We start from the raw sequence: 12,686 nt of genomic DNA on the forward strand, positions 1-12,686 counted from the left end.
CCCTAACCCTAACCCTAACCCTAACCCTAACCCTAACCCTAACCCTAACCCTAACCCTAACCCTAACCCTAACCCTAACCCTAACCCTAACCCTAACCCTAACCCTAACCCTAACCCTAACCCTAACCCTAACCCTAACCCTAACCCTAACCCTAACCCTAACCCTAACCCTAACCCTAACCCTAACCCTAACCCTAACCCTAACCCTAACCCTAACCCTAACCCTAACCCTAACCCTAACCCTAACCCTAACCCTAACCCTAACCCTAACCCTAACCCTAACCCTAACCCTAACCCTAACCCTAACCCTAACCCTAACCCTAACCCTAACCCTAACCCTAACCCTAACCCTAACCCTAACCCTAACCCTAACCCTAACCCTAACCCTAACCCTAACCCTAACCCTAACCCTAACCCTAACCCTAACCCTAACCCTAACCCTAACCCTAACCCTAACCCTAACCCTAACCCTAACCCTAACCCTAACCCTAACCCTAACCCTAACCCTAACCCTAACCCTAACCCTAACCCTAACCCTAACCCTAACCCTAACCCTAACCCTAACCCTAACCCTAACCCTAACCCTAACCCTAACCCTAACCCTAACCCTAACCCTAACCCTAACCCTAACCCTAACCCTAACCCTAACCCTAACCCTAACCCTAACCCTAACCCTAACCCTAACCCTAACCCTAACCCTAACCCTAACCCTAACCCTAACCCTAACCCTAACCCTAACCCTAACCCTAACCCTAACCCTAACCCTAACCCTAACCCTAACCCTAACCCTAACCCTAACCCTAACCCTAACCCTAACCCTAACCCTAACCCTAACCCTAACCCTAACCCTAACCCTAACCCTAACCCTAACCCTAACCCTAACCCTAACCCTAACCCTAACCCTAACCCTAACCCTAACCCTAACCCTAACCCTAACCCTAACCCTAACCCTAACCCTAACCCTAACCCTAACCCTAACCCTAACCCTAACCCTAACCCTAACCCTAACCCTAACCCTAACCCTAACCCTAACCCTAACCCTAACCCTAACCCTAACCCTAACCCTAACCCTAACCCTAACCCTAACCCTAACCCTAACCCTAACCCTAACCCTAACCCTAACCCTAACCCTAACCCTAACCCTAACCCTAACCCTAACCCTAACCCTAACCCTAACCCTAACCCTAACCCTAACCCTAACCCTAACCCTAACCCTAACCCTAACCCTAACCCTAACCCTAACCCTAACCCTAACCCTAACCCTAACCCTAACCCTAACCCTAACCCTAACCCTAACCCTAACCCTAACCCTAACCCTAACCCTAACCCTAACCCTAACCCTAACCCTAACCCTAACCCTAACCCTAACCCTAACCCTAACCCTAACCCTAACCCTAACCCTAACCCTAACCCTAACCCTAACCCTAACCCTAACCCTAACCCTAACCCTAACCCTAACCCTAACCCTAACCCTAACCCTAACCCTAACCCTAACCCTAACCCTAACCCTAACCCTAACCCTAACCCTAACCCTAACCCTAACCCTAACCCTAACCCTAACCCTAACCCTAACCCTAACCCTAACCCTAACCCTAACCCTAACCCTAACCCTAACCCTAACCCTAACCCTAACCCTAACCCTAACCCTAACCCTAACCCTAACCCTAACCCTAACCCTAACCCTAACCCTAACCCTAACCCTAACCCTAACCCTAACCCTAACCCTAACCCTAACCCTAACCCTAACCCTAACCCTAACCCTAACCCTAACCCTAACCCTAACCCTAACCCTAACCCTAACCCTAACCCTAACCCTAACCCTAACCCTAACCCTAACCCTAACCCTAACCCTAACCCTAACCCTAACCCTAACCCTAACCCTAACCCTAACCCTAACCCTAACCCTAACCCTAACCCTAACCCTAACCCTAACCCTAACCCTAACCCTAACCCTAACCCTAACCCTAACCCTAACCCTAACCCTAACCCTAACCCTAACCCTAACCCTAACCCTAACCCTAACCCTAACCCTAACCCTAACCCTAACCCTAACCCTAACCCTAACCCTAACCCTAACCCTAACCCTAACCCTAACCCTAACCCTAACCCTAACCCTAACCCTAACCCTAACCCTAACCCTAACCCTAACCCTAACCCTGACCCTGACCCTGACCCTGACCCTGACCCTGACCCTGACCCTGACCCTAACCCTGACCCTGACCCTGACCCTGACCCTGACCCTGACCCTGACCCTGACCCTGACCCTGACCCTGACCCTGACCCTGACCCTGACCCTGACCCTGACCCTGACCCTGACCCTGACCCTGACCCTGACCCTAACCCCTAACCCTAACCCTAACCCTAACCCTAACCCTAACCCTAACCCTAACCCTAACCCTAACCCTAACCCTAACCCTAACCCTAACCCAACCCAACCCTAACCCTAACCCTAACCCTAACCCTAACCCTAACCCTAACCCTAACCCTAACCCTAACCCTAACCCTAACCCTAACCCTAACCCTAACCCTAACCCTAACCCTAACCCTAACCCTAACCCTAACCCTAACCCTAACAACCCTAACCCTAACCCTAACCCTAACCCTAACCCTAACCCTAACCCTAACCCTAACCCTAACCCTAACCCTAACAACCCTAACCCTAACCCTAACCCTAACCCTAACCCTAACCCTAACCCTAACCCTAACCCTAACCCTAACCCTAACCCTAACCCTAACAACCCTAACCCTAACCCTAACCCTAACCCTAACCCTAACCCTAACCCTAACCCTAACCCTAACCCTAACCCTAACCCTAACCCCTAACCCCAAACCCTAACCCTAACCCTAACCCTAACCCTAACACCTAACCCTAACCCTAACCCTAAACCCTAACCCTAACCCCTAACACTAACCCTAACCCTAACGCCAACCCTAACCCTAACCACCCTAACTCTAATCCCGACTGCGGCCCTGACCCCGACCCTGACTCTGACCATGACCCTATCCCTGACCCTGACCCTAACCCTTCCTTCAACCAAACCTGTATGCTAAACTTCAGGCAGACCCCTGCTGCACTGTACATCATGGACCCCTCCATGGGCCCACATTTTTTTACACACCTTGGTCATCCATTTTTGTGCATGCATGGGCGTGATGGCATTAATTTGTCTAGGACAGCTATTCTCACGATTGCCACAAGCATTTTGGTTCATGTGCGGAGGCGGTGGCCATTTTCACTTCTGTGGTTGCCATTTTGGTACATGCACGGCAGTGGAGAACATTTCTGAGGCCTCAGTGGTTACGTTCACGCATGCGCAGTGGCGGTGGCCATTTTCAGAGCTGCAGCAGGGATTTTGGCATATGCATGGTGAATGGGGCTATTTTCAGAGCTCTGATGGCCATTTTGGGGATTTTGACTGCTATTTTGGCACATGTGTGGTGGCAGTGGACATTTTCAGAGCTGCAATGGACATTTTGGGTCATGCTTGGTGGTAATGGCCATTTTGGAGCATTTGTGATGCAGGTGACTTTTTCAGAGTTGTGATAGCCCTTTTGGCAGTTGCAATGGGCATTTTGGCACATGCGAGTCTGCTGTGGCCATTTTGGTGCATGTGCGGTCATGGGTTACAATATCTTTGTTCTGGCAACCTTGTTGGTGTCTCCAGCTGCTCTTTGGCACATGCATGGCAGTGGGGCCCATTCTCGCAGCCATGAAGGCCATTTTGGTGCATGTGCAGCCGTGAGGGACTTTTTTGGAGTTCCAGAAGCCATTTTGGTGGCTACAATGGCCATTTTGGGGCATGCATGGCCGAGGGGAACAATTTTTGAGTTGCAGCAGCCATTTTGGCGGCTCTGGCGGCCATTTTGATGAATGTAAGGCGGCAGAACCCATTTTAGGGCATGCAACGGCAATTTTCTTGGCTGCAATGAACATTTTGGCACATGCACGAAAGTGGGCAGCCATTTTGGCGCATGCGCAGGAGCAGGGGATATTTTCAGAGTTGCAGCGGCCATTTTGGTGCAATGGCAATATTGGCATATTTGGCCATGGCCATATTGGCATATTTGCATCTGGTGTAGCCATTTAGGAGCATGCGTGGCTGCTGTGGCCCTTTTGGCGCATGTGTTGCTGCTGGGGACATTATTGGAGTTGCAGCAGCCAATTTGGTGGCTTTGGTGGGCATTTTGGCACATGCCCAGTGGTGAGGGCCATTTTTGGCAGTGGCGGTGGCCATTTTAGGGCATGCACGGCAGTGGACAGCCATTTTAGGTCAAGTGCTGCACTGGCAGTGGCCATTTTGACACATGCACGGCAGTGCACAGCTATTTTAGGGTATGCGCAGTGCTGGCGGTGGCCATTTTGGTGCATGTGTGGAGGTCAGCGGCCATTTTAGAGCATGTTCGGTGTTGATGGTGGCCATTTTGACGCATGCATGCAGGTGGGCGGCCATTTTAGAGCATGTGTGGAAGTGGGTGGCCATTTTAGAGCATGCGCGGCACTGGCTGCAGCCATTTTAGAGCATGTGCGGTGCTGACGGTAGCCAATTTGGTGCATGCATGGCTGCAGGGGATATTATTTGAGTTGCAGCAGCCATTTTGGTGGCTTTGGCGGCCATTTTTGCACATGCGCAAAGGCCTGGTCCATTTTCGCAGCCACAGCGGCCATTTTGGCACACGGGCAGTGATGAGGGCTATTTTTGGACCTGCGACAGCTGTTTTTGTGGCTGCAGTGGCAATATTGATGCATGCGCAGCAGCGGGAGTCTTTTTCAGATGTCCAGCAGCCATTTTGCGGCTGCAGCGGCCATTTTGCATGCACCCTGGCACAGGCCATTTTCAGACCTCCAGAGGCCATTTTCCGGCGTGGGATGGTGATTTTGGCGCATGTGAGGCGGCGGCAGCTATTTGGAAGGCTGCAACAGCCATTTTGACTCATCGCTGAGGTGTTGGTTATTTTCACGACTGCAGTGACCATTGTGGTGCATATATGGTCATGGGAGACATTTTCAGAGTTGTGGCAGACATTTTGGCCGCTGCTAGGGCCATTTTGGCGCATGCGCAATGGCAAAGGTGCATTTTCTGAGCTGCAGTGGCCATTTTGACGCATGCGTGATGGTGGGGGCCATTTTATTGTCTGTAGGCCATTTAGGCGTATGCACAATGGCGGGAGCCATTATCGGCAGTGGTGGTGGCCATTTTAGGGCATGTGCGGCACCTGCGGCGGCCATGCACGGCATGAGGGCAGCCATTTTGGGCATGCGCGGTGCTGACGGCAGCCATTTTGGCGCAAGCGTGTAGGTGGCGACCGTTTTAGAGCATGGGTGTGCTGGTGGTGGCCATTTTGGTGCATGCGTGGAAGTGGGAGGCCATTTTAGAGCATGCGTGGAGATGGGTGGCCATTATAGAGTGTGCGCAGCACTGACAGCAGCCATTTTGACGCATGTGCAGCAGCAGTGTCCCTTTTTTCGCATGCCTGCCACTGGCGGCGACCATTTTGGTGCATGGGTGGAGGTGGGTGGCCATTATAGAGCATGCGTGGTGCTGATGGCAGCCATTTCGACACATGTGAGGCAGCAGTGTTCCCGTTTTTTTGCATTTGTGGCGCTGGCGGCAGCCATATTGCACATGCACCCCAGTTGGCGGCCATTCTCGCAAATGCATGGCGATGGCGGCCGCCATTTTGGGGCATGCAAAGCGGTGGTGTTTCATTTTTCGCATCCATGGCCCTGGCAGCGGCCATTTTGGCACGTGCGCAACGGCGGTGGCCAATTTTGCGCATGCGTGCAGGTGGCGGCCATTTTTACACATTACGGAGGCAGTGATGTCATTTTGGCACATGCGTGGCTTTAGTGGTCATTACTGCCCGTTCGCGGTGGTGGCCATTGTCAGGCATGCGCGACGGCAGTTGCCATTTTCGCGCATGTGCGGCGGTGGCACCCCTTCTTGCGCACGCGCAGTAGTCCAGCTTTTCTCGCACAAGTGTGCAGGTACCGCCCTTCTCCCACGTGGGCGGTGGTGTGGCGCCATCTGGTGCTGCGAGTTTGCAGCGTCCCACCTCATGCGGGGCCCCGGCCCCGTCCTTTCCATCCGAGCTGTGTTGCGGGTCCACACAGTCTGTCTTCACTCGCGCCGATGCGTGAGCTCACTGTTGCACAATTTCACAGGCGTCTGTTCTCATTTTCCCTGCTCGGATGTCTCGCTCAGTGGGTTCCTATCACAAAAAGAATCAATTCGTTTACACATTAATTCAACAGACACATAGGAAGGTATCTTGTAATAAGTCCTTTGGTTTAGGGTATTTCAAATAACGTATTGCTGTAGTGACCATAAACTCCTAACGGAATGGTTTCTCAGAGAATGGCTAACGCTAGTTATGAGATGGGGTCTCACCGGGTCAGCTGACCTGCTGTTGGGAGGGAGCTTTGGGGTCACTTAGGAAGCAGAGAGCCCCAGGTGGACAGTCGCTGACTCAGCAGGTGTTTGTGGAGTGGCGACTGCGACCTGGCACTGCTGCGGGTGCCAGGGGCACAGAGGGAGACGGGAGGATCTTTGTCCCTGGGTGGACAGCCGCTTCCCATGCCCGCATGCAGCGTGGAAAAAGAGCTTGCCATTGGGGATGGTTAGGTATTGCCACCACTCTAGGGAAATATCGCAAGATAAAAGAAAGTCTTAGGGACATGCTAAATGTAAAAGAAAAATTTGATAATCCAATTTGATAATATGAAAGTTCATGAGAAGAGTACTTAACGTTTATCTAGATATATTGCTCTTTTAAATTTACACCATTTTTATAACACTGTTTAGAGTAATCCATATTGCACTATTAATGTCATTAATTTATTCATTGTAGAAAATTCATTAACTGGTGACCTATGACCTGCTGACATATGACACCTTAATAAACATTCAATGTCCCCAGAATACTTTGGACAATTGAAAGAATAAGAAAATGAGGGCTTGTTAAAGTGAATGAAGCCAACTTCCCTCCCACAGTCAATGATATTTTGACTCTTTGCCCCAATGCTTCTCTTATACACAGAAAGAACACCACAAACATAGAGTTGATGGTTTAGCCATTGTTAAGAAATCTGAAATTGTCAGTTTCACCTTTCATTGAACTTGAAAATGTACTATTTTTAGTCACATTTACTCTGTCAGTCAAACTGGTGTAACCAGTTTCTCCCTCTTGAGAATCTAGGGAGGCCCAAAGCCAACATGCTCTGTGACCGGCACCTCTGAGAGCCCGACGCCCACCCAGACGTCCACCAAGAGCAGGACTGACGCCTGAGAGACACACGTAAAGCCATGCAAACAGCTATTGAGCTTCAGCCTCCGGGCGAGAGTGCCAAGTTAGTCTCTCTTCATAAACGCAATCACAACCTGAGGGCACTTCACATTTGCCTCTTTTGCCAGCACCAGATCTGCCTCCCGTGAATCTTTCCGTTCCACGAGGAACACGACTTCCCCACTCTGCCTGTGGCACCGATGATTCTTTCAGGATCAAGACCTACGGCAAAGCCTCTTGGTTTGTCAGCAGCGTCTCTTTTCTTCTTTGATTTACTATCAGCAAATTCACTGTCAGATAAAGATTTTCTTTTTGTACCACCTTTTCTTTACCAGATTTTTGAGAATTAAGAAATGCTTCAATTAACTCTGGACAATCTGAATTTTCCTCAGGTTCCCAAGTACTGTCAGCATCTGCAAATCCCTCCCACTGCAGGAAACACTCCACTTTCCCATTTACTATACATGGATCCAGTACCTTTCCATCACAAAGTCTTCAGGCTCTGCCTCTTCAACCTTTTCACTCTTCCTGTTCTGTTTCTTTCCCATTTTTGCAATGTAGTTTTATTGAGGCCATTTTTTTATCGGAGACTTGAAGAGCTATTATTCACTGCCTCTGAGCTGCTCTGGCTCTGCGTGCCTCCAACCCCGAAACTTTATTTCTTATAAAAGTTTACAACCTGCAGGCTTAGAAGTGGGTCTCTGGCCAAAACTAGAGGCAGGCAGTTCAAAGGAGGGATTAGGGCAGGAGCTTTATGCTGAATAGGTTGACTAAACATACATATTCAACAGGTTACAGGAGGTGCTATGAATATTCACAAACGGGAGTCACACACATGTGGGTTAGATAAACATGTATGTTACATACAGCCCATGATCACTTTGGGTAAAGGATTAACATTTACATGCATCCCAACTAGGCCTACACATCAAAAGGTGGAGGCACACAGAAGTGCTCCAGTGGGCAGCCTCTGCAAACCAGCCAGAACCAGTCCATGGGCAGTGGACCCTTACCAGGAGAAAGTTGCTAAGATCAGTCTCAGTGCAGGGAACGCTGCAGTTATGGCTGGTGGAACAGAGGGGTGGGGGTCAGCTACCATGTGGCGGTGGATGAGCTGCAGTGGTTTCAATATTGCTTATCTCCAGGCCAGCGCTTGTTTAGCTGCTGGGGAAAAAGGAAAACCTTGTGGCAGAACACAGTTTATGCTTTAAGTGTGGGGTGCACGACTTAGCCCTTGTCTGGCAGGACCTTAGGTCTTGTTTATAACTTGGTATCTTATTGCCACAAAGAGTCCATTCTGCCACTCGTATGATGCCTATTTTTAGATTACTCCTGGTCAGTCGTTGTGTCTAAACCACCAATGGGGAGGTATACGGAAGCATGTCTGACTGCTCATCCCATCATGGCCAGGGAGGTCGTTTTTAGGGTTTCTCTGGGGTCCCCTTGGCAAGAGGATGTCCATTCAGTCAGTGGTGGGACTTAGGATTTTAATTTTAGTTCTCATGCTTCTGTACTGTGAAATAATATGCAGCCATTTACAGTTTTTATAACAACATAAAAAATTTAGTGGCAGCATTCCATTTGAATGTATAATAGTTACATACATGATATAAATTTTTAAAGTAACTAATAAGTTTTTATAAAGAATAAAGCTAGTATTTCTCATCATGACCTGTACAATTAGTTATTTTTGGCCAGAATATAGGTTGGATTGGTTTAAATGTGAAGTTTGTTTTATAATAATTGTACATCAATTGTAATTTTGAAGCACTTTTGTGCTAGATAATTGCTTTTGAAGAGTTAACAATGGTTGTATCTTCTTAAATGATAATCAATTTATTAATAAATTGAACATATTTGTGTGTAACAAATATAAATTTTCATATTGTTTATAGTTTATATAATTATTATGGCCAATTTTATTTTAAAATGTTTTTAAATCCCTTACTAATGGTTTATTATTTGAGCTATGGACTGGTCATATGACCTCAAAGATCAGATGAGATACCTACTTTGCTCGCAGACGAGCGCAGTATAGTGAATATGGAAACTATGAGTGCTATGGACTGAACTTTCCCCAAAATTCAAATATTGAAGCTCTAAGCTGTGACAGTATTGAATATATGGCCTTCATAAACATATGGCCCTGGTACAACGATACAATAGGATTAGCACCCTTGTAAGAGCCGACAGAGGCCTGTTCATGCTCTCTGAGCTCTCTCTCTCTACCTGCCTTCCATGAGGCACAGTGAGAAGGCAGCTGTCTCCAAGCCAGGAAGAGGCCCTCACTAGAAACCAAATCGTTCAGCACATTGGTCTTGAACTTTCCAGCTTTCAGAACTGTGAGAAAATTAATTTCTGTTGTTTAAACCACCAAGGCTATGGAATTTTATTATGGCAGCCCAAGTAGAGTAATAACAATGAGTCAATTAGTCCATATCCTTCAATGAAATTTTATTCATATGTTACGATTTTCCTCAAGCTAGTCTTTGAATCACACCATTATTACTTTGATTTTCCATTCTTCTATTCCAATGTGATTAAGCCACATCAGTAGCAGAAGAGGGAAAAGGAGCAGCAAAGAGTAGAGAAAATCCACCTGCAAGCAAGTGCCTCATTACACGCTGACTATTACTCACAGGGTTCAGGTGTACTCGGAGACCAGCACATATTCCATGACAGTGAAGGGAACGTGGAGGGAAGAAGTTTCCTGGACTCAGCCCCTCTCCTGTCCAACAACCTTATTACACACTATTTATTACTCACAGTGCTCAGGTGTGCTTGGAGATCAGAACATGTTCCATGACAATGAAGGGAACATGGAGGGAAGAAGTTTCCTGGACTCAGCCCCTCTCCTGTCCAACAACCTCATTACATGCTAACTATTTATTACTCACTGGCTCAGGTATGCTCAGAGACCAGCACATGTTCCATGACAATGAAGGGGAACATGGAGGGAATAAGTTTCCTGGACTCAGTCCCTCTCTTGTCCAACAACCTAGCATTGCAGAGATCCAATTGTACAGTGTGAAGGCAAACAACACAGATCTTGGATTCAGAGACTTGGGTGTGTGATCTGGGAAAATCCACTTAGAAATTCTGAAATTTAGTTTCTGCTACATAAAACAGGGATAAAAATAGTTACCTCATAGGGCATCCTGAGAATCAACATGGCCCATGGCATTATGCTAAATGGTTGCTGTTATGAATTTAACTCAGAGGAACTATGATGCCTGAATTGATAAGCAATAAAAGTTGAATTCAGTGTAAAACTTTATGGCCTCTAAGAAGCACACATCTAAATTATGCAATGCACACATAAATGCAGTGTAGAAAACCTGAAACCCAAGGCTACCTGTGTGGTATTACCAGTATCTTAATTGGTGAAGAATCACAAGAAGACTTCACTTCACTTGTACATGAATTGTTACTTCCTCATTTCTAGAGCCACCTGAGGCCTTAGACTTGGCTCTTTCTGTGGGACCTGATCTCTAGTCCCAGCTCCTTGTTCTCAAAATGCAGCTCTGCCTCTGGGCATCAAGGTTTCTAAACACTTCATATGATTCCTGACATCTGTATATAGCTAATCTAGTTGGTGATTTAAAGCTTTATTTACAGAAGTGACAATTGTGGTTTCTTTCATTTGATTACTCTCATTTTCATGAATATAATCGAATTTTTATTCTTATGACCAAAATATGTCATCAGTGATAAGAAAGAAAAACTAATCTTAGGTCAGAACCTATTTGCTAATAATAAAGTGCTGATTTTCAACATGCGAGGGTTGGTGTACGAGGAGTGGTGTGTAGCGCCGACAACCTGTTTTCTGGAAAGCTGAGAGGCCGCCAGGAGCCCACGCTCTTCAGACTTTTATCTTTACCAAAGACGGGAATAAAAAAGGTCAGATGATAGCAGCTGTATCTATGGCAACCAGGCCCCAGGAATCAGTGACTTTTGAGGACGTGGCTGTGCACTTCCCTAAGAAGGAATGGGACAGCCTGACGCCTGCTCAGGAGGCCTTGTACATGGATGTGATGCTGGACAACTATGACGCTTTGGCATTCCTAGGGTACATCTCAAAACTAAGAAGATTTACTTACTTGGCTAAAATAATATCGTGTACAATAAAATTAAAAATTCCTCCAAATCATCAATGCTGTGAAGACAGAACAAAGCCTTAATTCTTGACCTTTAAATACCAGTTTTCCAAGTAAGGAGTGGATTTAAGAGCCACCGTATATGCTGTCAAATGCACATTATCTTTTTCTGTAGATGTTGATTTCTGTTGATTTGATGTTTTTCAGTTCATTAAAATTCCTCATTGTGATGTGCAAAGCAGGCTCTCAAATCTTTTGTAAACAGATTTATGGAGATATAAATTCATAGACCATACAACTTACCCAATACAAAGTATACAGCGCAGTGGTATTTAGAACATTCACAGAGTTGTGCAAGCATCACCACAATCTACTTTTAGATCTCTTTTTTATCCCAAAAGGAAACCCATATCCATTAGCAGTACTCTCCATCCCCCCTCCCACATCTCAGTTTTAGGGAACCACCTACCTACTTTCTGTTTGTATAGATTTGTCTATTGTGGGTGTGTGACATTAATGCAGTCATATAATACGTAGTCTTTTGCAACTGGCTTTCACTTAACATGTTTTCAGGGTCCATCCATTTTGTAACATGTATCATCACTTCATTCTTTTTTATGTGTGAATAATGTCTATTGAGTGGCTAATACCACATTTTGCTTCTCTGCCCATCATTTGTTCTACTGTTTGCACATTATAAATAATGGTGTTGTGAGCCTTAGTGTGCAAGTTTTAATGCAGATATGTGCTTTCATTTCTCAGGGGTAAATACTCTAGATATTTCCTTCCTGGTTCATATGGTAACTCTTTGTTTAACATTTTGAGGAATGTCAAAAATTGTCTAAAGTGGCTGACCCATTTAAATTTTTCAAATTCTCCACATCCTCACCAACACTTATTATTGTCTATCTTTTTGATTACTGCCATCCCAGTGGTGTGAAGTGGTATCTCATTGTGGTTTTGATTTGCATTTCTTTAATGACTAATAATGTTGAGTATCTTTTCATGTGTTTATTGGGCATTTGTGTATGATATTTGGAGAAATGTCCATTAAAACTCTGCACATTTGTGAATTGGGAAAAAAGAGAGAAAAGGCTAAGAAGTTACTGCTTCCTGTGGCACATAAATCCTAATATCCAAAGGGAGCCAGCTAACCTGAGTTCAAAGAAAAAAAGGTATAGACTCTTGTACCCTGTTGGTCGGTAGTCTCTATTACCCCTAACAAACACAAAATTACAGAAAGCCATTCCTATGCATCCATGAGTGTGTGTGTTACATACCTCTCCTACACTACGCAACTCACAC

At 46.4% G+C, this 12,686-nt stretch overlaps 1 pseudogene; it reads right to left on the minus strand.

Annotated features, from left to right (window-relative positions):
* Positions 1-7,314: 7,314 nt before the first annotated feature.
* Positions 7,315-7,861, minus strand: LOC142874473 (chromobox protein homolog 3 pseudogene; annotated as a pseudogene).
* Between the last annotated feature and the right edge of the window lie 4,825 nt (positions 7,862-12,686).

The sequence above is a fragment of the Microcebus murinus genome, chromosome 1 (genome assembly GCF_040939455.1).
Source record: "Microcebus murinus isolate Inina chromosome 1, M.murinus_Inina_mat1.0, whole genome shotgun sequence".
Classification (NCBI taxonomy): Eukaryota; Metazoa; Chordata; class Mammalia; order Primates; family Cheirogaleidae; genus Microcebus; species Microcebus murinus.